The 22,572-nt window shown below is 42.7% G+C and overlaps 1 protein-coding gene across 2 annotated transcripts in view; it reads right to left on the bottom strand.

Annotated features, from left to right (window-relative positions):
* C1QTNF7 (C1q and TNF related 7) overlaps positions 1 to 9,711 on the bottom strand; it is a 38,621-nt gene extending 28,910 nt beyond the window's left edge. The window contains exons 1-2 of one of the 2 annotated variants that reach the window (XM_082281621.1): positions 9,513 to 9,711; positions 7,082 to 7,210 (exon numbers count right to left, since the gene is read on the bottom strand). The gene's annotated coding sequence lies outside the window, so the exon portion shown is untranslated. The remainder of the gene's footprint in view (positions 1 to 7,081; positions 7,211 to 9,512) is intronic. The other variant, XM_082281620.1, reaches the window with a different exon arrangement.
* Between the last annotated feature and the right edge of the window lie 12,861 nt (positions 9,712 to 22,572).

A 22,572-nucleotide genomic window follows, 5' to 3' on the forward strand; every position in this document is an offset into this window, starting at 1 on the left:
ATTCGGCATCTGTGGAGCAGAGTCACCATTGCCCCACTGCGCAAGGGGACATGCAGGAGTCCCTAGGAAGAGTATGGTGGGTAAGACACACAGAAAGCAAAGCACAGTCCAGAGGTGAATCAGGCCCCACAGAATCAGCATGACTGAGCAGCTGCAGGCAGACATGGACCTTTTTGCCATGAATTTCATGACCTTATCATTATCTTGGATTACCTTTCATTATCATGAATCTGCTCCACTGTCAGCAAGAGTCTAGTGATGGCAAAGCAAAGAAGCTGTTAAAGCCCAGACCTGGTAGAGGAGCTTTGCATTCCTAAATGATTGAATCAAAAAGCAGAGCCTAAGCCCCATAAGAAACTAGCCTGGCACAAGGTTTAATTTTACTATGTGAATTCAAGCACTGGAATGTCCTGAATCGATTCCAGAAGGACTAACACTCACACCTCGCAGCCTGGCCAGGCACCCAGTGCTGTGGGTACAGGCTGTATCCTCATTTTCCTTATATCTCAGTTACCAAAACAGCCATGTCTTTCTAGCTTTCTTAGCTCACCATTCCTTTGGGGCCTTCTTGAGTTATTGCTCCCACACCTCTTACTTCTCCTTCCCCCTCTTTGTCTAGTCCTGTTCCTAGAAACTTTCCCTTCTCCACTGTGGCTGAGACCCACGGCCACCCATTTCACAGCACTGTCTGGGCCCCCAGCCTGCTGCTAGTGGGTCCGTGTGAGTCCAGATGAACAACTTTTTCTTCCAGTGTTCATCACTTAGTTTTTCACTTGGGGAAGCATTGCCTTGCATTACCCTCAGAGACAGAGACACTGTTTTTGTTGCTCAGAGCGCAGCTAAGCAGCTGACAGACATGTGAGAAGCCATTGTACTGACAAAAGGCAGCACTGCTGGCAGCTTCCTGCTTATAAGCTCTCTGGAAGAGTTCAGAGAAAGTGGGAAGTGTTAGTAGAAACAAAATTTGTTTACTATAATCTGCTTTTAGCTGATCTTCTAAAAAATGTGCTCTTTAACCAAGACCCACTTTAACCAAGATCCCACTGCTAAGCAACCTCTTCTCATGCAGCTTTTAAAACTTGCAAGATGGTAGGACAGACCATGTTGTATTTCATGCTGGGTTTTCTTATGTTCCTTTGTGATGGAAAAACTAAGAGGCCACTACTGGAAAACTCCTTAAGTGTTATGACTTTTTCAAGACCTGCTGTCACAGCTTTCATTTTTTTTCCAGTCAACACCACTTTGGCAAGTGACCAGATTAAGACAAGTCCTGCTGCCCTGTAGACATCCACATTTCTTCTTTATACCATATGTTTTCTCCAAAATGTTCCAGTTATTTTTCTAAAATCGATTTTGCATCTCCAGCCTAGTCAGGGACTTTGAACAACTTCTATTTGAAGAGACAAGATGGTTGAAGAAGAAAAGAAGTATTTGTTCAGGAACCAAGACAAAAACTGAAACAGCTGACTCAAGGGCACAGAGGAGCTTCCTGGCAATGAAAAGCTTGAGAACAGGTACTCACTCTGTAGATGTACCATAAAACATTTCCTTTGTTCAGAGAAGCAATAAAGCATCACAACTGTGAACTCATCCTAACCTCAGTTTAAATTTTAAATTTATGTCTTTTAAAGGAAAAAAAATCCCACATAAGCATCTTCTTTAACCCCTCACTAACCAGGGGCACAGTCTGCCTCTCATAAGTGAGCAAGAATTGACATTTCTGTAGTTCTACTGAGAACCCATTACTCAGCAGCATAACCCCTTCTCAGCCACCACCACAGATCTGTACTAAGCAGGCAAATTTATTCATTAGATTTATCCTATGTTTATTAACAGCCCAGCTCAGAAAAAGAGTCAGTGACAAAAACCATCTGGAATAAACATAATGGAAAACAAACAATGTAATATATTCTGTCACTCCAGCCTAATTGCACTGTTTGGTGCAAATGCAAGTGACAATTTACAAGCCAAACTCTTATTAAAGGGAAAAATGAGCTGTTCAGGGAAGCACAAATCAAAGTAACTAATCAACACAGGCAACACATTCAGGGATTTAAGAGCCAAGGTATGGCAGTCTTTTATTCTTCTTTTTTTTTTCAATTTGGGAGACCTGCTGTGATGTTGCAGTACATTATAAGTTATATATCTACTTATGCAACACTAGGGAGAAGCATGCCTCTGATCGTTGTCTAATTTTTCACCAGATACAGCCTGTGACTTTTGTGTTTAAACAGTCCTTTTCCTATCACTTAGGCTGGGAGCAAGGTACACTGTCTGAAGAACCAGTTTTCTTTTAAGGCAACTCTCCTCTTTTAGCATATAATAAAAACTTGGAATTAAGGATAAGGTTAGAAAAGGTTCCAGTTAGCTAAAAGCAATGCCAATTTGATATAAACCAAGTTCTTATTGAGTGAATTGGTCCAGCAAGAGAAAAAGGAAATTCCCTTCCATGCAAGAATCTGAACAACACATGGCTGCTGTCCATGACCTGTTTCAGCTTCGAAGCTGGACTGACTCATTAGATGCATCTGGCGTCCCCAGGGAAGCAAGAGAAAACCCTGGCAGCAATAAAGAAAAGATGGTAAAAGCCATCTGAAGCAGATATCAGCCAAACATCCTGTCTGCATTGGAGCATCATCTTCAAGAACGGCATTAGCACCTGCATGAAAACTCAGCCCTCAAAGACGTAACAGTGCTACAATATGTAACATGCTGTTAGTTTAGGGAAAGTACTCCCATAATCTGGAAAATACCAGCTCAGACCAACAGGGAAAAAGTTTAAGACCTCATTAAAACAAGGGACAGCCATCTAGCATTACAGTGAAATCTGTATGAGCAAATATGCCCATAGCCCTGACTGCAGAAGTGAGGTCAGAACTCCATAAATGTAGCAAGATACAATTTATAAAATCCTGCACTTAAAAATTCTCTCAGTGATGAGATGCTGAAGGTTTCTGTCAGTCTTTTCATGAGGGAAAAAAAAAAGTGAGGAAGGGCTACACTGAGGGGAAAAGATGTCAAAAGACTCACATGTTGCTTTATCTGCCATAAAGAGAGAGATCACCATCCCATGTGCAGAGGTGCCTCTCTGGTCTTTCACATCCCTCCCTTGTCTGCAAGGAGCCAGGATCCTTTCATATTTTGGAAATGGCCCTGTAGCTCAAAGAGAGATTGTCTTGGAAACAACATTTATCAATGAGAAGGCATTTCATATTTCTCCCTGAACTGATACTTTTCTGGAATAGGGTCTAGTGCTCTGTTTCAGAGTCCAGTAGGCCCTGAAACATAGCTTGTTCTCAACCATAATGTAGACTTATTCTCAACAAGAAGGCTGATAATGTGCAAACTTCTGTCATAGCTCATGTCTATGAAAAAATGTCCATATCTTAGTTTCTGCACCTGCTGTTTTCAGAAGGAAATGTGTGATGTCCCTCTCCTTGAAAAGGTATCATAGATATGGCCACAGTGGGATGTTTCTTTATTTAAGAGACAGGGTGCAAAGTCAGAGAAATATAGCCCTCAGAATTTTGAAATTTCAGTACTTCAGGAAAGCCAAAAATTTTATTGCAGCTAACTGTACATCCATGTCTCCAGAGCATCATTACACCATCTTATTAGCATGCAAATCAAGATGACATAGTTGTTGCTGACTAATTTCAAATGTGATATATACAGCATAGATGCAATGTTGGGATGGTCTTTGGCAACACCTTCCAGGCATCTCTGCATGCTGTTGACCTGAAACTGTAATTTTCTTCAACTAGGAAGGTAATTGTGAGGATGACTCTTTCCCTCATGTGCCGAGTTCATGTGTATTCTTAAAAAATATTGTATTTGAGTCACCTGTCAAACCCCACAGGTAATTTGTTCATATATCTCTCTCATCTTCTAACTATTTCCATTTAAGCAGAAATCCCCAGAAGCTGTAGTTTTGTTTTCCTCGGATTTCCACTTAAGTTATACAAATTTAACTAATATTCAAAAGTGGGTACAAATAAAAGAAGGATGACTCCACATTTGAAGTTCACAAAATTCTAGGTGTATGTGGTGAATGTCAATAATCATTGACATGAGCTCCTGGCTCATAAGGCATCATTATAATGATAAAATATCTCAATTACCAGTTAATATGCTCTTGTTCTATTACCACTGGTGGCCAGTCTGACCAGAGTATCTGAACATTTTCCTTCCTGAATAAGGAATGGCCATGAATACAGATCATTTTCTTTAAGGAGCAGAATGCAGCAGCCATGGTATGGTCAACACAACAGTCATATAAATGTCCAAATCTTCAGCTCTGTAAGTGAGGATTATTCTGCCCACCTGGGATGCTCAGATATTCATTTGGTTGCTCTCTTGTACCCTGAAGAATTTTTGTAATCCTCCAGGATTCCCTTTTTCCTCTCAGGGAGGAGATTCAGGGGACATGCTGATGACTGTGCACGTGGGTGGGAGATTGTTCATGCACTGAGGCAGTGATCAGGGCATGCTGGCAGTACCCTTGTTGTTGCAAGCATGTGAGTCTGAATCTGGTTCCTGATTGTCACCAAAAAATCCCCAAACAGTCCCAATGCTTTCTTTTGACTCTCTGCACTGTCACTTTCCCTACGTGCTCCACCACGCACCTTCAGTGCTGTCAAGGATCTGAACTACCAATAACTTCCAAAATCAATTTGTGGTGAACACTGAAATTTCCCTCAGTGTTTTAAAAGGACTTCGCAGCGACAAGGTAGCTGAGATACTGAGCTATCTCAGGGAACTATCTATCAACAGCCCCTCAAGGCAGGAACTACTTGCTAGAGCACCAGCTGATAAACAAAAACAGAGATGACGTTCAAAGAAAAAAATTGTTTTAGTTACCACATAGTCTGCTTCAACATTATTTTAGAAAAAGCTGGATGCAGATCTTGCTTGAATGTAAGTGCAGATTTCAGCAAATAACTTAAAAGCCACAGAGGAAACCTTAAAAATTCAACAGAATTAATTCCCTCTGGAATATGAATGCTAGCAGATTTCCCTCCCCTTCCTTCTTTCCCCTTCACTCTTTTCTCCAGCTATATTTAAGATATCAAGTTTGTAAGTCACCTCACTGAAGTTCAGAAATGGTCAGTCATTCAAAGATAAGCTGCATTAACAAACATCAGTTGATAACTAAGGATGATGGTATTTGTTCCAGCAGATTCCCAGCAAAAAGTCCATGCTCCCATTGCAGCCCTCCACCACAGCAGCTCACTTAGAGCAGCTTCCAGACTTGCTCTGCTGTCTTCCAGACAGCATCTGCAGACTGATATGTCACTGCACTGCTTCCTTGCCTGCCAAGAGCTTTTCCCCTACAAGCATCACAATACTGGTAACTGCTCTCAGCTCTCCACACTGCTCATCTGGGGATGTTCTGCTACTTATGGTCCTTTGTGGTCAGTTTTGCTGATTATCTTGTACAACACTTAGATTGAGAGCTTTCCAGCAGGTTTGGACGGGTTTTTTCTACCTCTGACCCTATGGGAAAGCTGAGGCACACAGCACCATGGAAAGGATTAAAAGCTGTTTTCTTTCCCTCTTTACAATAAACCTGTTCATCTATGAATGGCCACAGATGGACACATATTTCCAGAATTCAGGAAAACTACCTTCAGTTTTCTGCATCTTTGCAGACTTTTAGTAAGATATCAGTTCTACAGTCATTGAGTCTTGCCTCAGTCCTCTTGTCTGTAAGCCTGAGAGGTGATATTTGGCAAACTAAATGCATATGTGCATATGTACCAGAGCACTAATGGATAGTAGGGCTTCACAAAGAGAAAACAGTCTTGAGATAGACACCAGAGAAGTCTAAGTCTATCATACATCAGATTGTAACCTCTTCATATTGCAAGGATTTATCTGGGAGAGCCACTCTCTGAGTTACACTGCTGTCAGGTAGCAAAATACTGCCTTTGAAGTATTTGAATGTTTGCAGTCCTTAAATAATTAGAATTGTCAGAAGCCCATCAATCAGAAGTTTTCACAACTCCTTCTCATTTGTATGTAGATTTCTAAACCTGAAAACCTGATATTGTCAAATAATAGACAAAAATAGAACACCTCAATAATTTTCCTTTTTTTTTTTAACTCTACACTATTGGATACAGACGAGATCTTAAAACTTTCAAAGTGGAACTGGAGGAAATGGTCTCTTTTTCAAACTACTGGATTTGTCAGTCTACTGCTGTTTTGGGTAATGATCAGTCCCAGAAGATATCTGGGTGTGGAAAACACCAGGAAATGCATAGGCAGTAATTAAGTGCAAAGCAGTAATGAAAACATCCCTTAGCCTTGGGCATCAGATTTCAAGGGTCATAAGCCTTCATGTTTTGCTTACATGTGGGCTACTTCATTTGTACCTGCAGGGATGGGGATTAGCAACTGAAATCCAAACAGGTGGACAGTTTGGTTCACCAGCTGTGCTGGGGTGTTCCGCCCCCATCAGGCCCCTTCTCCAACCCGAGCCTTCTCTACTCCAGAAAGGCTGAACAGCAATCATGGTGCTGTGGAGTAAGGAGAGGCTGATTTGAGGAAAACCTGTGTTCTGGAAAAGCCTGGCATTAGGAGATTCTGTATCCTGAAGAAGTGAGAAAGGAAAATGTTACAAGAAGAATCGGACGCAGATGGAAAAAGAGAGGGAAAGAGCAGGTCCTGCATCACCATTGAGATCTTCTAGCACCCCTTCAGCACCATGAACCCTTCAACAGCCCCATTCCTTCTTAAAGATGGAGGCAAAACTCCAAAGTTTGGTTGAAATGAGGCATTTCTCCTCTTTCAAGGCAAGCTGGTGCCTTGTATAAGCACCGAGTCCATGCAATAACATCTCTTGTGTCATTATAATTAATAAAGCCTTCAAAAATATGTGCAATAATCCTTCTTAAGATCAACTACATAAAGTTTAAATAGTTCACACATCACAGGTCATGTCAAGTGATTTCTTTATAAAACAAACTCTTCAGGAATGAAAATCAGGCAGAGAGGGAGAAAAGAACTTTTTTAGAGCAGTAAATTAATATCCAATAGCAAAACATTTGGATGAAATCTGTTTGTATGATTTCTTTACCTTGAAAGAAAATGAGAGTTATTTTCTTATTTCAGATCTCTTCTTTCCATTTGTGTTCCCAGATTTATTCCTGATTTAAGATCTTACGTTCTTAGATACTCCACTCATCAAATTTCATAGCTGTACCTCCTGAAAATGAAGGTTTAGAGTAAGAAAGATCAAAAGATTTTGTTCACTGGTTTTCATAGGCGCTGCATTATTTCCTCTGGGAAATTGTGCAAGAGGAAGATTTCAGCCTGCTCACAGGATACATCAGAGCGAAAATGCAATTCACAACTGGGGCAGCTCCTTTGGCTTTTTTTGTTGCTTGTTCTCTTTGAGCTCACATCAGATTAGAGCATTTCACAGTTGGTTGCAAACTTGAAAACACGAGCTGAATAATGAGATTAAAATATCTCATAGCAAATAATCCTGAAAAACATGTGGTTTATTGGTTTGTGAGCTAGGAAGTGACATCAAACGTCCAGACATGGATACTTTTCATTTAGTACATAAGTTCTGCATAGTAAGACAGAGTGCATTCCTCACCATAAAATATATGCAACAAAGTATTTAAAGATGTTCAAATTCAAAGCCATAACCATCTGCTTATCACTGACATCTGTTGCTTCAAAGCAAAAGACTATATGAAGAAAGCTTTAGAACTCAAGAGATGCATTTGCCAAGAGAGCACATAAATACAAATAAATTCAAAAAGTATAATAAACTGCTGTTTTCTCCCTGGAGTGTGGTTGCACTAGCTAGGTATGGGACAGTTTTGTATTGCAAAGAAAACACCTCCTACCCATCTCTGTGCTGAAAATTAAACTTTTTCTCATTCTCCAAACACTCTTGAAAAGCAACATCCTCTTCCTCCATCATCAGAGGAGTTTGACTTTCATACCAGCCCTGTTCACCTCTGACTTGCTCCTGCCAGTGCACCTTCAAGGTGTGATCCTTATCACCCTGAAAACTTCTTTCAATAGAGCCCTTCCCCATCCTCGCTCAGGGAGGTGACTCCCCAACATCCCTGGAAGCAGCACACTGCATCTCCCAGCCCTGCAGGTCTATTAATTTCCTTGCTCTTTTGGCACCCAGGTCTGACTGCCTGGCTGACGTCAAGGACGGCCTTCCCATGGCCTTTAAAGAATTGTGGGCATCTCCCTTAGTGGACAGTGCCTCTCTCCGCATGCTGATCTTGCATTGCCATGGAAATGAAAGGCAAGAGGAGGGCTGGGAGAGGTGGTAAGGTATTTAGGGCAGCATCCATGTTTCTCTGAGCATCTGATGCAAGAGGTGACTGAAGTGGAGTATCTGCAATAGTGAAGTTGGGTTGGGTACCTGTGGGTATGTGTCAGGGTTGGAGGGTTGGGTTGCACCTTTCAGACATGTGGGTCTGGGGAAAGGACCTATTAAAAGTTATTGGGAACTGGGAAAAAGTGTGAGCCAAATAGAATGTGCAAAGTCATAGGGATCAGATGCTTTTTAAATATGGAATGCAAGGGAACTAGAGACTCTCTGAACAGGAAGACACTGAGAATTCTGAGTGCATGAAATTTCTCTCAGGGTAGTACCACCTGTACCTGGTAAGTGAACCTAATACAGCTTCCATTTATTTATCACCATGTATATTGGCAGCAATCAAAATGGCAGGGAGCACTTCAAAGACAAGAAGAGAAATTTGGCATTTCAACCTCTCTCTGCCAGGCCTATTGATGCCAATAAGTATATGAACTACATAAAGAACAAGGAAATATTTCATGACTTTAAATTATATTGTGAAGCTCACAGAAAGTTGATCTGTCCCCTGCCATAAGCTGCAGATAACTATACAGAAAGTGACAGATTTAACTGTGAGCATGAACATAAAGTTACATTTTATCAAACATAAAGTTACACTTTATAAAGCAATCAAAATATTTCTTCTGTTATTTAACGTTCCTCTTAGTCACATAATCTGTGACCCCTTAAACCTCACTATAAAGCACATAAAATCTTCAAGACCACAAGTTCAACCTGGGGGTTACCTACCACTTTTGGGTTCACTGACAACACTTTATAAACTACTTTTATGCTCTTTGTTTTCCTTTGAACAGCCTTTGCATTTCCCTGCCTGCTTCTCATTGTCCTTGAAATCAAAGAAATCAGAGAAATCAGAAAGGTCTCTGTGCTGATCAGAGAACAGAGAACAGAAACAGAGAAACAGTCAGTGATCAGAAAAACAAACAGAGCCTGCCTGAGGTGCTACAGATTCTGCTCCTTACAAGACTCACAAGCAAAACAAGGTAGGATACTTATTTATTGTGCTGACATACATGCATTATTCAAAAGGACAGCAGGATAGCAATGTTACTAGTATTAGGAAATTCATCTCAAGTTTAGATTATCTCAGAGTTTTTATGAGGCAAGAGAATATACAGTTTGCTTCAGCAAAATAAAGCCCTTTACTTACATGGCTTGCAAAAGGTTGCAGCAGCTGGAGCCTCTGGCTTGCACTTTGTGCAGGTATTGTCCCTTGTTGAAAGCCTCCTAACTCTGACACTGGAGACAGCACATAGCTCACCGGTGCTTTGGATTGATAAATCCTTTAAAAATGCTCTCAGATGTTTTTTTATCTGTGGTGTGCACTGACAGTAGACTGCAAAGCAGAAAGCCTGTCTGGTGCTATGAGGAAAGAGTTCCCTCTCTGCAGAATCCAAAAAAAAAAAAAAAAAAAAAAGGAGTCCTTGACCTCAACAGCTAGAATAAATCTACTATATCTGCTGGCTCTTTTCTGAATGCATACTTGAGCAGTAACATAAGAGCAGGCGACGGGAGTGCAGGAGCTGTGGCATGTGTGCTCTGCACCGGGAGGGCACGAGAGCAATGCTGTTAGCACAGGCACAGCAAAATCAAAACACAATGCTTGCTTTTAGCTTTTAATTTGTTCACATGTTTTAAAAAGAAAACAAAGATGACAGGCTTCTCTATTTCAGTTCATGGCTCCCAAGTGGCAGCGCTCTCAAGCTCTGTCCCCTCTGCTGAGGTTCCTTGTGTTCCAGATGAGCTTACTGCTGGTTTTCTATTTCAGACCTCGATATTCTGGGAACATCTCTGTATCCCAGCCAGGAAATGTAACACACTGAAGTTTAGCATTTTGAACATTATAAATGCAATGAATCGCCTGTAAGCAAAATGAGTGGTTTTCAGACTTTTTTTCTCCTCAAAAGATCTGTTTACTACTTTTTCCTCTCTTTCTTTGCTTTTGGCTACTTAAACTTACTAAACTTCATAAAAACAAGCATAGCTTTTGGAACAAGTCCTCAGTAGAACAACTAGTGAGACAAAGAAGAAAAGCAAAAAGATTTTGTAGCTTAAAATAGGTAAATGTAAGGTTTCAGGAAAAAAAAAATCCTGCTTCATTTAAAAATTACATCTACCAGAATAAAGACAATAGTTTAAACATAGTCATATAATTCTCAGGCGATAAGGACGAAGGTTTTACGAGAAGATGAAAAAAAACCACATTAAAGGAGCAGAAGATAAGAAGGGAAATCAAAGTCGTCATTCATTCCATTGTATTCAGTAGCAAAAGAGGGAAAAAGAGAAACAAGCTTACAGTCTAGAATCAAACTTTAAAATATTGTAAATGTGATTTTTTTGGCTGTATGAAAGGTAAACATAAAAGAAACAAATAGAAAAGCCCTCAAAGCTTTTAGCAAGCATTTCTAGATTAAGGAAATAATGGTTTTTAATGAACAATGATGAAATGATCTCTTGTTATTCCCTTGTATGAACAATGGGCTTGAAAAAATTCCCTACACATTTTATATCCTTGTTATCAATGTTTTTCTTGAACCTTAAGATTTGGGTTTTGCTTTTATTGTTGCTTCTTTTTTTTCCAGCTTTATTAAGACACAAAAACACAAGTACAACTTCAAAGTTGTTTATTAGTAGTTAAATTGTCTTTCCATATTGTAGCTGACTAGTAGCAGTAATATACTTTGTTGAATGAGAGAGACCTCAGTTTCAATTTAGTTTCCATTTATATCCATTTCTTTTGTCGAATACTGAAACCCTAAATCCACAACAAATTAATTTTGGCTCCTTCAGCTTTCCTGCTCTTTTCACTTTTCCTTTCTCCACTAACAGTTTCAAAGTATGAGGCACTATCAAATCATATATCTTGAATTTCAAACTTTTTACCTTTTCTTTTTTTAATTAAAATACATGTTTGAAAGCTATTGCTTTAAACTAGTGTGAGAGCAAGTGTTGTTCTTAAGATACCAGAACACCTTTTTTCTGCAGTGGGCTCAAGTCTCATCCCTAGGACTCATTTCCATAGGTGGGTGCAGCACTCCCCTGCTGGGCCACGCTGAGGTGGGCCTGTTGTGCTGGACCTCTTCCCCGCTGCTAAACCATCGGCAACGAAGCGTTTTCTCCCTCTCTCCCAGCTCATCTTTCCTATTTTTAGAAAATAGCTGGCATTTTTGACTTTTAACCTTGTTTTATGATGTTGGAGACCTTGTGACCTGGTGTGTAGGAGCATGGCTTGGCAGAGACTGCTCGCACACGCCCAGGTTGCAGGCCGCAGTCCCGCGAGTGGGGCGTGTCGGGATGCTGTCCAGCTTTCTGTCCGTAACTACACAAGGCTAAACTTCAAAAACTGCCTGGGACCTGTGATCTGCTGCTCTGTGAAGTGTTTTGAGGCAAGCAGAATATATACCTAACTTCTGAGGGCCGAACTGAGTTGATTTTGGTAGGGACATCTAAACCACAGTACTAATTTGAGCGCAAATTAATTACTCCCAGGCATGACTCGGTTTCTGCCCCAGGGATGTGGCTTTTGACTAAGGAAGCAACAAGCCATTGGGCAGTGCACTCGCAGCCCCCAGGCATGGATGATGTCATTTATCCCCAGCCCAATTCAGCCACACCACAACTGTGTAAGGGCTGCAAGCCTCTGGGTGCTCCACTCTGCTGTAGCCATGTGTAATGTTGCCTCACAACTGGAAGGCAGCTGGTAACTGCAAATGTCATTTGCCTTACTGCGTGTTATTGTATACACATTCACAGATGTTTATGTAGAGCTAAGAAAACAGTTTCAAACATAAGGGTCGCAGTTACAGCTGCAATTGTGAATGTGAACATGGAAGCTTGGTCAGGACCCCATGAGCTGTAACACAGATAGAAAAATACTAGACTTGTAGGGTGAAGTCTGTGTCGCGATCAACCACATCAAAAATGTAAAAATATTTTTTCTTTCTTTTTTTTTCCCCCCAAAAGGAAGTGTAGATCCTTATACTTAAATTAAAGTCTTATGTTTCTCACTTATATTTCCACCCAAGAGATTGGTTGTGCTGTGCTGTCTGCAGGCTGGGAGTGCTGCTCTGCTGCTGTGGCACTATGGTTATCTCTGAGACCCTGAGAAAGTAGGTCCTCAGGTGTGATGTGACAGTCCATTAAACTACTTTGATCAGACTCTGTTTGGAAATTGTCTAATTTACTCACTGCTTTTAAAAAACCCCCAACAACATACATATCCCAGAAGCTATTATTTCCAATGTCAGTGCACAAGGCTTTTGCAAAGCCCACACTTTATTACTTCATGAGAGATGCCACATAGAGAGTCCATAGGAACCACAAGGCTTAATTTTGCTATTTCACATAAAGGCTGGGCAAGAAGGACTGAAATACTGATGCAGTGGTGATGTAAGATCAAATGGCAGGTAAATGTGAACTAGAGAGCATGTTCCCCAACATGATAAACTTTCATTACCTTTAGGTGGTTAATCTGAAGATAAACCTGCCATTGCTTGGCTCCATGGAGGCACAGTTCCACCTGAAGACACCTACACTGTTTCTCGGATGAGTCTGGGGCCACAAGTACCAAAGTGCTTTTGGTGGAGGCATCAAACTGCCCTGATTCGGTTCAGACCATCACGGCTTGATCTGTCCCTGATGGAGGCAGGCTGTGTCCTGCAGCACTGCTTTGGGTGTGTGCACCACAGTCCCCAGTTCTCTGAGAGAATGTATTTGTAGAGGTGCGGCATTAGAACAGAGTCACAGGGGCAATTTGGCAGGGAAGGGACGTTTGGAGTTCATCTCATCCAGCATCTGCTCTAAGCAGGTCGAATCAGCTGGCAGCTGTGTCTTCAACTATGACTATTATTCAGAGGTTTCCATTCCATACAACACACCTGACCCCCATTACCTCCAAGAGCAAGGAGATGACTCAGTGATTACGATCCAGAGGGATTTTGCATCTTTTATCCCAAGTAATTACAAACTCATGGTTATTGCCATAGCTGATCACCCAATCATTTGATTATACTTACTTGGCATGGAAGCCAAAACATTGTATCTTATTTTACAGATGTGGACCTAGGGCACAAGGATGACATTTGCCAGAGATCACAGTCTGTGCAGAGTAAGAAATTGAGTGGTCATCTCTCAGGGCTGGCCTCCTACCTGCTGTCAGCTCTCTGCACTATTAGTTATTAATAGCTACCTTGCTATTACAGGTAATTTTTTGATGTAACGCAGCACTTATGAGATGCCAGCCATGTAATGGGTTCCAGTGCTGAGGCTGAAAGAGGGGGAAAATGAAGAAGTGCTAACACTGCTGCTGTACATGTGGTAGGCAGCTGTACTAGGGATCATCAAATTAATGATTCTCCTTAAAAAACAGCCCTTCTGACAGTCTAAAATGGGATCCAAATTAATAAAAGCTGGTTCTGGAAATGAGGAAAGGTCCCCATGGTCTTTACTGCTGTCAGTGAGAATTCATATCATAATGATCAAAAACTATGAAGGTGAGTATTGCTGTAACTTGTTTAAATTGAAGGCTTGGAAAAATACACTTTAGACACCTGCAATCAATTTTCATTTTGAAATTCAGTTCATACACAAGGAGGGCTTGGGAAGAATTGAAAGGCGAGACAGTATATTCTTGAAAGACAAGAATGTTTGTATTTAAACGAGTGGCTCATAAGCATGGCCCTTACACTTTGATCTTACATCTAGCTTTTGGTGAGTAATGCTATTTTATACATGGTCCCACCATGGTGTTTTTTATATATATATATATATATGTATATATATATATGTGGCATATAGCTAGGAAATGATGGATCACTTCAGTGAAAACCAAAGAAAAATATGGCATGGGCCACAGATGTATGCTAGACTAGTTATCCTTCCTAGAGGGATCCAATTAAGCTCCTTTGCAACCCTTATGGTGGATGTCCCATATTGCCAGCCCCCATTCTAGACACTCTGCTGCATACCTGCTTAGGCCTGCCAAGCCAGCCAAGTTAGGATTGCAGCAATTTCTCACCTGAGGCAAGATGCTAATGATACTAACTCATGTTGTCTCAGCTAGTGTAGGGACTAGGAAAAAATGGGCAATGACTCAGGACCTGCAAATTCCTGCTGATGTTTCAAACTGCACATTAAAAAAAGGAAGAATTCTGACTTTATAATTTAATATGTCATTAAAATGTAAAAGGCAAATATTTTAAAATCTGTAGTGTGTAATATCTTGCCCATATTACTTCTCAGTCTTGAAATCTGAATGGCTAATTCTTGAGCTGATATACACCAGTACTGCTGCACTGATTGCAAAGGCAGCATAGTTAGTTTACAGCAGCAGAAGTTGAAGTTCTGGCTCAAAACTATGTGGAAGCATATATATTCCCTTTCTGGTCACATTGGTGCCACTGGAAAATGACTCAGGATCTGACAGCCACCATGGCTTTATATCCACATCAAAGCTTATCCTTAAGCCTTGTACCATACCCCAGGGGGGCTGAACACTTGTTTTTGAATGCTTCACTGAGCTGTATAATTTAGGAATAGCAAAAACACATAACATTAAAACCCATCAAAAGAAAGTTTCATGCTCAGATATAAATGTCCTGAGCCTCTACTCGAGGAGCTGTGTGATCTTCCATCTGAGGGTCAGAAAGGATTTTTTATTAAATTGCTGTTTGTCTTAGAGGTCAGACAACATGGATGAAGCCTGGAGATGCTTTAAGGCAAGGACATCCATTCTCTTCCATTGTGGGATGTATTTTCAGCCAAAAGCAAAACCTATTTCAAGTACTGCTCCTTCATCAGAGGTATGAAGGCAAAATAAACTCCCCAGGAGTTAGAGAGCAGGCTTTCTATCAGTATCTTGTGCCACTTTCCCATTAAAAATCTGCTGCTCATGTACCTTGAACATGATTGAAAAACATTATGTTTAATCTTTTGACAGTTTAAGAAAATGGTCCTTTATGCACAAATCAAATCTCCCATAAGTTAAATCTATAGCCCTTTCTTCTCTATAACCTTGGAAAAAATAAGCAGAAATAAAATCCAGGGCCTCAGAATATCACATACAAGATATAGCTGGAAATTTGAAACAACTTTGTTTGTTCAAATGCATCAGTTTTCAGCAGGTCTGGAGTGAGGTTGAGGCTATTTCAGACCAAGCAATCTAAAACATCAAAGTAAAATGTTCTTTTCTTGCAATGAGCTGCAACTAGTTTCCTTCCTGCAAGTACAAAGCTTTCAGACATGAGGATATCTCTGATCATCCCTTACAGGTACAGAATGAGGGAAGGCACCTCTATAACTAGGTAGAGGAGAAGCCACTTGCAGTCTGTATCACCACTTGAAGCCCAGCCCAGTTCTCAAGAAGTAAAGGGCTGTATCACTGGTAAAAATTAATTGAATGGCATCTCTTCATTTGGGAAAAGGCTTCATGACTGAAAAGCAGACTGCAGTGTTGCAGAATAAATTGTTTCTGGTGCTTCCATTGCATGTAGCTTAAAACTGTTAAAGTGATACAGGCTTGTCTGGACTGAGTTACAAAAAGTGTTTTCTTTTGTTAGACAAAAACTAGAATTGCGTCAGCTCTTTTCAAGCTCAGTGTTGTTCCAGGTGTCCTCAGTTTTCTTCTCAAACCTGCTGTTTTCCAGCTTCTCTATACATATTGTGTATGGGAGGGATGGGAATGTAGCAGCTGTAGCAGAGCACTAAGGGCTCTGATTCCTACTCCCACTGCTGCTGCTGCTGCTGCTGCTGCTTTCCTTCTGGTTTTCTTCTGTTCTCCTTTTCACTCCTCCCTTTAGCCTACCTGATATTTGGACTTGAAGAGAAGTTCATTGACATTCTGGTACATTGTCTAATGCTACCATTTAATAGAAATAATGGAGGAGAAGCATTTCCTGACTGCTACAACCCCAGGAGATCCTGCTTACAGCTGAAGAGACTGCTCAGGAGAGGAGCACTGGTCATTGCAACAGCATCCCACAGCCTTATCACCATTGCAGTGACCCCAGCAGAGAGCTGTATACAAGGCTATTTTGCATTTTCTTACAACCCACTTCTGCAATTAAACCTGAAAGCCCAAATGTCCAAAAGCAGTGTGCTATGCCATGGCTGCAGTACAGATACCCACATGCCTGGGTTGAAGGGACTTATTGTTGTGTGTGACATCTGGGAGTCAGTCTGTGCCATTGGGTCCCTCTCTGCAGCAGGGGCAGCGGCTTATGAGGAATAAGGAGCACTGCAATGTCTACCAGGCAAGGACACTTAATGAAATCCTTGTTTTTAGAGATGTAGCTGAAGAAATCAGTACAGCTGTTCTTTCCCCATGTCACCAGGCTAGGTTTAGCAGGGCAATTTGCTGTCCTGGTGTTCCCAGCCTGGCACCACAGGGTGGGGGTCTGTGGGCTGCTGAGGCCATACACAAGGATGCCCTCCCATTCCTGCATGAGGTGTTTTCTGTTTTGTGGATGCCCAAGTGTTTTTGACAATCCTACTGCTGGTTGGGGTTGCCTTTTCCCCTTACCTTTCACAGACACACAAGGCTTATGCTGTTAAGATCTTTTAAAGGCTACTGCATTGCTATTGCTTCACTGTTGCTGTGCATGGCAGACGTGCTGTGGCTGAGTGCCAGCTGCTTGGAGAAGAACCCTTTTTCATGAACAACGACACAAGCTATGAGCAGTAGGAACTGGTGATTCGAAGGGCTGTCAGCAGAAGCAGGATATCTGTATTGGTTGTAGGAGCAGGGTTTGTAGCTGGATGGATTGATAGCTGTGCATGTGCTGAAATACAGATGATCTGAGGTTGGCCATGACCTCCAGGATTGATACAAAATAGGCAAACCCAGTAATTTTCTCAGTCTAATCTGAAATGGGCTTGGACTCAGGACCCTTCCCATCAGGGCCTTCAGCCATGTTGTGGAGTGAGGAAGATGCTGTTTCTGTGCAAGCCCTGAGCACAGTCCCCACTGCCAGGGGCCTCCAGCACAGGCTTCTCTGGTGCCAGGCTGCCCTCCAGGCATCACTACCAGCGAGCCAAGGGGAAATAACACTCCGAAAAGCAAGAAGGGGTATGCTAGGGTTGCTGCTGAGGCCTGCCTCTGGCACCTGTGCCACAGAGGGCTGCAACATCTGTTACACCCAAATAATGTTCTGAAGGGTTAAATAGATAAATATTGGAGTTGTTGACGAAAGGAAACAGTGCCAGATGCTTTTGGCCAGCAGAACAGGAATGTGTCCTACCACCTCAGGTTGAAAGGGTTTGGATGTTTAGGACTTGCAAAAATTAGGGGGAGGAAGCATTAGTAACAGTATCTGACACAGATTTGCCTTATTCATAGACAAATTAACCTTAATCGTCCAATTTATAAATCAGCTTTAAGTGAAGGGGCCCCTCCTCACCCCCCACTGCTGCATATTTGGTGGATTAAGTTGTTTGGTTTTAGTGATAAATTAGAAACATCTGCTTCCGCTGACAGCCTGGAATGGAGGCGTGTACAGGAACATGGCTGGCCGGGCTGCTCTGATGCGGGGGGTTCTGTGCCAGGGCATGGTCCTGCCCAGCTCTGGCCATGGGGTCTGAAGGGATCAGGCTGTCTCCCCTCTGCACTGGGGCTCGGTGGGACAGGGGAGACACACATCTGCTCCTGGGCTTGCTCAGGATGGTTCCTGGGGAGGATGGAGCAGTGGTGAGCATCTCCAGCAGTCTTCTCTTGGCAGAGCCTTCCTTTTAAGGGTGTCTTGGCAGTTCTTCCATGCAAGAGAAATTGTTTCTGCTATGGGATCATCCAGTCTTAATGTCAAGGAATCCAAAGCTTGTGCCAGAGTCTATGCAGAGGCTGTTCAAGCACGAGCGCTGATGGCAATGAGTGTCCTGGCCATCCCTTCTGATGAAGAAAATGGTCCTAACTAAGGGAACGGAGATGTTTTACAACCCTGGCCTATCCTTGCAGAGGTGATACAACTTCCTGATTGCTGAGTCAGGTTAGAAATGGCCAAGAGACACATCACATCAAAGTACTTCTCATGGGTGTTTAACTTGTTCAGGAGGTATGAAAACAACCCTGCTGGCTTCAAGCCCTTATCTGCAGGAGGGGAAATCTGGGGCTAAAACCTGCCAGATACAGCAATCCAAATATGCCCTGGGCATCCCTGGGGCTGCACCCACAGCAGACCCGATCTGTGCATGTCCTTATATCACACACACAAAAGGAACTGTGAGGACTGGTTTGACCTCAGCTGTGACCTGACTTTCACTGCAGGGATTTAATATATGCCCTGTTGGGTTGCAGAAGCAGATGTTTTACACACACCATTCAGACATTTTTTTCTGAGCCTTTGGCAATCAAAAGTCTCAGATAGAAGCCCTGACTCTCAAGGATAGAGCATGACTGCAGAGAGGGAGAATACAAGATAATTATTACCGCAGGCCTGGGCCCTACGGTATATCACCATGTCCTGCAGCCATAGGGAGGAGGAGGAGGAGGAGAAGATCCAGCAGGCAGGAATTGTGCAGCAAGATTGATTTATTTAATTATTTTACAAACTCTTTTATAGACTTTTTTTTTCATAGTCTAATTGGACAAAGGACCAGCCACCCCTTGGGGGTGATTGGCCAAAATCCTAAAACATCCATTATCAAAATATTTTCTACTATACCATAAACAAGACTTTCCAATGTTGCAGGTGGCTTGGTTGTTTACATTCCCTGCTACCTCTTCTGTGAGAGAGAAAAGTCTCTCACGGACTTAGAGAATAACAAGAAAATCCTCACTAACAGCATTTTTGTACCTACAGATAATTGGTGGTTTCTAAGAACTCCTGTTCCCAAGGTGCCCTTGTATTTTTTCTTGGATATTTTCTCCAGGTGAGTTTAAGGATTATCTGGATTTAATAAAAATTTTTGCATATTCTGTTAGATCTGTCAGAGAAAGACACTCCAGGAAGGTTCAGAGCAAGCTCTCAGACCAGCTGCACAGATCAGGTCCTACAAGTTAGGCAGCTCCTGGTAGTGCAGGCTGCACTGTTCAGGTGTGACACAGTGCAAGGTCATGTATTTCTGTCTGAGAAATTCCATGAACAGATATTTTGAATTAGGACTGAGGTAAGTGGCCTGTCAGCATGAACATAGCCATCCTAGGCAGTTCTGCAGGGGAAACTCTCAATTCTCCTTTAAAAAGCTGGAGGCAGTCTCCAATGCAGCTTCCAAAACCCTGGTCCAATGTAAAGCAGCATAATCCATCCGTAAAGCTTAAAATACAGAGAAATGAAGCCCCTTCTCTAGAGAATCAAATAATATTCACTGCACAGCATGGAGGTCCATGGAGGCTATGCAGCACAGCCCCTCTGAGACACCAAGGGCCAACCCTGGACCGAGAGTACTCACTCTCTCTGGGGGTGCAGGAAGGAGGGGAGAGGGAATAGGAAAACCTATTTCACAGTTAGCCAGGACCACTGGTCCTGCTCATCCTACCTAAACTGCTTCCATGTGTCTGACTATTGACATTACTTGATCTTTGCATTCCCATGTGGGACACTTGAACACATGGTAAAGTTGATGACGATGAAGTTGAGTCAGTAAATGGAACATTTTTTCTTTATTTTCTTTTCCCTTTACCCAAGATAGGGAAAGAAACGAAAATTCCTTTCTTCCAAGAAAGGAACAGGAGCTGTGATCCAGACACCAGGCCTTTATGCTAGCTGTTTTGCTGGAGCATAGACCATCTTATTCCCCACAAAATTGCTGCCTCTCCGTGGAATAGTTTTTTGCTGCCTCACCGCAAAGCTGGTGCTCAGAGGTCATCTGCAGATATGTATCACCACTTTCTAGCAGGAATGTCTGCACTGAATGACACAAACAGTAACTCAAGAGAGGCCAAAGCAGCCTTGGCCTTTCCACTGGGAAATCAGTGTCCAGAAGCTGGAGAGTGCCTTCCCAGACCATGTGAGCAGGCTACGTGTTGCGGTGAGCCATGGCTCTTGCCAGGGTGTCCTGGACCCTGTTGGACAAAAGGTCCAGTGGTTTAATTCTCATGAGGCCCAGGAACGCTAAGATAGCTGCCCGCCACAACATAGACACCCTCAGGCTGTCTGGCAAGAAACTTCGTTGGCCAAGGCGGGAAAGACGTGACACCCTGCACGTCTGCGATGGCCACCGCGCTCCCATCCCTTGGTCACCACATCACTCGGCCACTGGCCCGTGCTCACCCTCTCTGCCTACCTCTCTCCCCATGGGTTAAGTTGTATGTATCCCTGCCTACGTAACACCCCTTGTCTGTTCTGTTATTGGATGTTCTATGATTGCTCCACCCTGAGCAGTGGGGTAGAAAACCACCTGTCTGAGACTTTTCTTTGCTCTTCTTGGCCTATCTCTCTCCGGCTGCAATAAACCCATTCCTGTCCCCCCCGAGAAGAGTCCCTCATTGCTTGATCTCTCCCCGCACCTTCTCCATCAGTAGCTAAAGTGAGCCTTGCCTGGACCTCGCTTAGCCTGCCGCTCTCCCTCGGCACCCGTCCTCTGCTACTGTGGCAGACAGGGCTATTGCCTGGTGCCCGGCCCCTGAGCTAGCCACCCGGCCAGCATCGTGGCGCTACAGGATGGCCCATCAGCCACTGTAACTGTGGGGAGGAACGGCTGCCAGCAGGCCCTCCTCAGGAACCTCCTGTGAGGAAGTGGTAAAGTGGTTTGCCCTGGGTAAACACACACAGACACACCAGGAAAATTGAATGTCTGTGAGAAGGAGGCTACCAGGTTGGTAATTCACAGGAGGAGACAAGCAAAGATGTGTGGGATGGGGAGGGTTGCTAGTGCAGGGCTATGATCTCAGGTTTAGGGGCCAAAAAAGGACAGTCTCTGGAAGATAACTTTCAGAGCACATCTCTGCAGAGCTGGAACTCACAGAGACTCAAAGGAGCCAATTGCTCTGTAAAATAAATACTAACATGGTGTCTAGAATAGGGAATGGATGCAAAGAGCAATCTACATGCTTCTCTGTATTTCTGCTGTTTAGTGATAGTGAAAAAGGATTGGAAGCAGCAGTCTGGGATGTGTTGGGGAAGTAGGTTCAATCCCCAGGTGCATTGAAAGGCAGCAGAGTGCCTCTGTGCAGGAACATCAGTGCAGGGCTAGCAAGGCTGGCATAACATCAAGTTTTTATAGACTCCTGAAAAGGAAAAAGACTTTTATTCTTGAGTCGTAACTGCTAGTGAGAATAGCAGATGTATGTTCCAGCACCAGGAGAGTCCCCCTCCAAGAAAAGGGAGAGTTTTCCTGGACAAATCCAGAAAAAGTTCAAGTTTCTCTGTTTTTTCCAAGGGGTAAAAAACACAAGAGAGGTTCTCTCTCATCAGCTCACAAATCACTTTCCCCTGTGCTGCAGTGATGGGACTCCTACGCTGGCCTGAATCCAGTCACGAGGCCCATCAGACCAATGGAGAGAGGTGGGGTGAGCAGGCCGGACACTCATCTCTTCAGCTTTGCCCTTCCAGCTCTCCTTGGTTTTATAGCAATGTCACTCCCTGTTTTTATTGCACATTTTTTAAACAACATTTCAGGTCCCACCTCAGCTATTAATGCTCTCCCCACTCTCATTTTTTCCTGAAAGAAAAATATCTTTATTGAAGAAAAAAAAAAAAAAAAAGAGAGAGAAATAAAACAAAGTCCATGGATTACAATACATCCAAAAAACCCAACCCCTTAACTGAACAGTTCCCTTCCTTAAACCTTCCTTATCCCTTTCCTTAACCTAACCTTGAACTCTTGCCAAGGAGATATTCCTGTTTGTTGCAGGATGTCTTATTTCAGGTTTGGGGTCTCTCCAGAAGAGAGGGGGAGAATGTGAGCTGAAAATAGGATGGGTGGCCTGATGGTGTCCAAACATAATCAACTATCTCCATTAAGTTTTTGAGATTTGGCTTCCATTTCTGTAGGCTGCACCCCATTTGGGTCTGAAAGATGTGATACATGGATGAGGAAGACAAATCCAGTAGATAGACTGAAGATGAGCCAATACATTTAAAGCCAGCACAACATATGGACTATCACATCTCTCAGCCTAGGAAAAATTGCTCCCCACAGATTTCTGCTAGCTTTGCCTAGAGTGAGTGAAACATCCCAGCCAGTGAGACTTTTCCCTTCTTTCCCTCTGGATTTTTTTTTTAACTGTATATCTCTCACTGCCAGGATATGTTTCCTGTTGTGGTTCTGTTAGTTGGTAA

This window comes from Coloeus monedula (genome assembly GCF_965178545.1).
Source record: "Coloeus monedula genome assembly, chromosome: 5".
NCBI lineage: Eukaryota > Metazoa > Chordata > Aves > Passeriformes > Corvidae > Coloeus > Coloeus monedula.